Below are 5,013 nucleotides of genomic sequence, written 5' to 3'. Positions count from 1 at the left end.
ACCCCTTAACAAATACATCCTCTAAGAGCATTTTCACATGCTCACTCTTCAAGATGTCATTCCATTACTATAACAAGGTGACTTCATTGCAGCACTCGATCTGAAAGACGACTAAGTCCACATTTCCAGTCACTGAGTGTATCGCCGATACCTCAAGTTCATAATAAACAACCAACAGAAAGAGCAGGATTCCTACTGAACAAGAGAAAAAAAGAGGTAAAAGAAAAATCACTCTCTTCAATGCACTACTCTATCTCAGCCTATACCTCTAACAATCTATTCTCTATCCCCACTCTCTGACTCATCCCAAACCTCATTTTACTACTATGATCTCCAAAATAACTCTTCCTTCCTCTATCCCTCCTGGCTCACCCCAAACCTCAGTTTACTACTATTATCACCCAAACAACCGTATTAAATTCTCCCTCATGTATCTTTCCTTTGACTCATCCCAAACCTCATTTTACTATTATGATCTCCCTAAGACCTTTCTACAGACTCTTCCATCCTCCATCTCTTGTTTACTCATCCCAAACCTCATCTTACTACTATGATCCCCCAATTAACACTTTCTGGATTCTTCCCTCTTCTATCCCTCCATTTTTCTATTCAATCCAGGTAAGAGACTCACATGCCCACTGCTCAAATGAACTCATATTTCCCTATAATAATACTATACTTATATTTACCTATACTAATCCCACTAATCCTTTTTTGGTTCTGGAATAGCGTGCTACTCACAGAAAAGAGCTTTGATGTCTTGTCAGGGGTAGTAAGTGCTATATAAATACGATTACAATTACAATTGATGCGTGTACAGTACTTTTGAGTGAACCAGAAGTCTGGAAAACATTAAAAAATATGTGTATAAATTGCTTGTTCTACTAGTAGATTGCTGAGACAAAGAAGTGGATAAATAGCATCTTCTGCTTTCAAAAAAATATACAATTAGAAAGAGTGTACTAGAGCCAGCCTGCTTATTATCTGAGGGTGAGATTTCATCAGAGTAGACTATTCAATGAATGAGTCATTAGAAAAAGAGGATTGTTTATACAGTAAACATAATGTGCCCAATTCAAAAAGGTAAACTAAAGGGCATTTATGAGTAGTATCTTTACGTCCGCACTCAGGGTGGAGATTCCACTCCTAGTGCAGCGAGTACAATCTGAGTGCAGAGAGTACATTCTGGGTGCAGATAGTACACTCCGCACCCAGAGTGGAATCTCTGCCCTAGTGCGGATGTATAGATACTACTTGTAAATGCCCTTTGTGAATATCGAAAGTTGTAATGTTAGACTTTTGTTCTAAGTTTAGATTAGAAGTCTAAGTTTACCTTTGTGAATCCGGGCCCTAGTTTAAAGCGCGCAATCAGCATTCCTTGTGCAAACATCCGTGCACAGAGGTTTTAGGAATCACATCTAAGACCATGACTAATGCTTTTACAGCTGCATCAGAACACAAGTGCCAGCACTTAGCTACCAAGCTGACATAAACAGCGCCATTTCATAGGCTACTTTTGCTCGTCATTCTGAGTGCACACATTCCTACCTACCCTAAGGAGACAGAGCCCATCTCCAGCAGCGTAGCCCTTTAAACTGTGGCGCTTTGTTCTGCTAACGAGCCTGGGCGTCTTAGCTGATAAACTTCTAAAGAGTTCTTTTAAATCAGTGTTTATTGGGAACATGTATGTCTTGGAAGCTATTAAGAAGAGAAGCGGGATCCTGTCTCTCTTTCTCTATCTCTGCTTGGCTAGCGCATTTGATTTAATCTGCCTCAGCATTAGCAGTGCAAATATATCCCCTCAGCCACTAAGCCACACCAAGGCGTGTGGAAGGGTGATGCAGATGAGTTCAGTATCCTGACATCAAGGTCATGGTGGGGGAAGAAACATTGATCACATCTTGAAATGCATATTTATCTTCAAGGTAGTGTCATTAAGTCTCTTACCACTGAAGAAAACATTTCACGGTCAAGCTGCACTTGAAACACTGTATGGTATATGGTCTTGGCAATCCCAAAGTACCACTTTGAGCTTCACAGCCTCGAAGGTTGGGTATACTCAGATTCAGGACCACACCATTATCCTATTTCTTCTCTGTGGTAAATTAAAGAGGTCTTTAACTGTGTGGACACTGTGTGTAAGGACCTATGTGGTCTTTCCCCTTTCTCTGACCCAACCCAGCCATTAACCTACTCTAGCCCTTTTTAGTGATTTGTTTTATGTGTACTGAAAAGTGTGGGGTAAATGTGCTAGTTGTGGCTTTTATGGTGATGATCTTGTGTTGTTTTCTTGCAATATTTCAGTCAAGGAGTCAGGATTTTGTCGGATTTTGTGTGTCCTGTTCATAATATGCATCAAAGGGCATTGTGCTACTTCAGTGCAATGAAAGTAGTTGAATCTAACTGAAACATAGGAATGAAAAGATGTGGCAAGTCCCTAGGCAAGAGAAACCCACACTACTGAATTTGGATAGAGACAAAGGTATGCTATAGATTAGTGGGCCCCAACCTTTTGATGTCTATGGACCCACACTTTATCATTACTGGAGCCCAAGGACTAAACATTGTTGATAATTTGAACAGCAAAATAATACACATAAAATACAGAAACAAGCATTCTATCAAACACATACACAAATGACAACATATTGTATTTAATTTGAAAACAAATATAAATAAAATGTTAATTTGAATAGGAACATTGGAACTTTTCTAAGTTCAATTCAAGCCATACATCATCCGTACTATATTGTGTTTGATGCACGTGCACTGCTTCCATGAATCAACCTCAGGATACTAATTTATTTTTTATCCTCCAATTTCAAATGAACTGACATTTGCAGTACGTTGGAATGTTTTCAATTGTACATTTAGAAACTTTATTTATGTACACTTCATTTATCTGTTTATATTAGATAATTGTCTAGCAGTTGTGGACCCCCGAAACAGGCTTCGTGGACCCCCAGGGGTCCCCGGATCACAGGTTGGGAACCACTGCTATAGGATGTTACCGATGGCAACTGTCATTTAGGGATGCAGTGCAGAAAATGGGATTGTGAGGGCTGAAAACAACATTCAGACCCACATTTAAAGGAAAAAGACGGAGAGCGACGCTGCGCCAAAATTGCTAGTGCCGCGCTCTGTCATTTTCACAATGCAGGAATGTGCCGTATTTGAATACAGCACACCCCTGTGTCGTCCCCTGTACTGGCGCTAAATTGAGCTGGCTAGCACAAAGGCAGACATCCTTGCATCATCATGCAAGTGTGTCTGCGTTGAGGAATTTGATTGTTTATGTGTGGGAAGTTGTCCGTTCCTGCACATAAACAATAACTAATGGCGATTTGGCACTTCTGTGTGTGCTGCAAAATACAGCACATACAGAAGTGCCAAAGCGTCATTTTGAAATGATTGTTTATGTGCAGTAAGGGACACCTTCCCGCACACAAACAATCATGTCTGGTATTTTTCTTCTTCTATGCATGCTGCAGAATGCAACACACAGAAAAAACAAAAAACGAGGAGGAATAAAAGTATTCCTCCTTGTTGCGCCTTGCTAACGCCACCCTATTTTTTTGCGCTGCCTCAAGTTTACGAAAACTCACAGCAACACCCAGCAACACCCATTGCACACCCCTTCCACGCAAAGGGCTGCATGTAAAGGGGTCATATTTACCATGTGCCATTAAGCCAAATAAAGTGGCTTAACGTCACCTTGTAAATATGGCGCAAGGCATTGCGCCACTGGAGCGTCACAAAAAGTGATGCTCCAGTGGCTCTAGGGGCTCATAAATATGCCCCTCCGTGTCTGTCCAATTAGAGCTTTAGAAATCAAAATTATGAGGAATAGCATGGAGCATAAAAACCTTAGGTGCAACCATCAACCTGTGTTCTTTGCCTGGTTTCTTCGAGGGGCGTGATTTTTTAGCCAGGACCGTACCTGTGCACTTCCCTTGTGCCCAGAGGTGCCCCTTTAACTGCTCTGACAAAGACTTGATACCAGAATATTGTTCTCAGAATATCATCAGACATAAATATTGTGACAAAAATGTACAAAAGCATCACACCAATTGAGTTAATAGAAAATCCTTTATCAGTGTGTTGATTTTTTGGTAAAAGACATTTAGGGCATAATGCATATATCAAGTGATATTTTTGTATATGCTAGTGTGACGTACAGCCAAGGCAAAACCAGTGCTAGTGGTCACCACCGGAGTGGTGACTCACCCCTGGGCAAGTTTCACGGTATCCCTATAAATGTTTCCCTTGTCAGCTCGAGTGCTACATAGCCCCCGACCCGTGAGGTGACAGAGTAGAAATGCCTGGCCAGCTCACTTGACAAGGATAATTTTTGCTGGTAAATCAATATTTCAAAAAGCACTAATAGAGAGAGCGCGGGGCTTAAATCACTGCTTGCAGTTCTTCAGCGCTATAATGAACCTCAGCACTACAGAATGATTGGCAGAGCAAAGTCTGTATTGAAGTCGATAACCATGAGGCTGAAACCTCTGAAAGGCGGGAGTACTTGGCATTTAGTGATGGTAGCCATCATCACTAGTATTATGGTGACCACAGCAAGAAAGTGTTACTTTTTGGCACTTGATGGGCAAACAGATGTATGGACATCAAACATGTAATTACTAAAAAAGAATATCTTGTATTTTCAGATTAAATATAGTTCTTCAATGAAAATCGTAAATTCTATCTTTGGGTAACAGTTCGGTTTTCTAAAACGAAAATCTTGTATGTGTGCATTTTTAGAAACTAACAAGTTGATGCTTGTAGCCAAAATATTTCAATTTGCAAATATATATTTAAAGCTACTTACTCAATGCTCATTGTTGCTGTATGAAATTGTATCCTGTGACATTGGTGTGACCCGTCTACTGTTCAAATTTCATCACAATTTAAGAATTAGCTTAATGAGGCTGTAAGCTCTGCCTCTTTCAGTTTAAGGGCAGAGATTGTGAGGTTTGTGTGTTTTCTTTTATTTTTACTACTCTGCTTATTCCA

Source organism: Pleurodeles waltl, chromosome 7 (assembly GCF_031143425.1).
Source record: "Pleurodeles waltl isolate 20211129_DDA chromosome 7, aPleWal1.hap1.20221129, whole genome shotgun sequence".
Classification (NCBI taxonomy): Eukaryota; Metazoa; Chordata; class Amphibia; order Caudata; family Salamandridae; genus Pleurodeles; species Pleurodeles waltl.
This window is presented reverse-complemented; position numbering follows the sequence as displayed.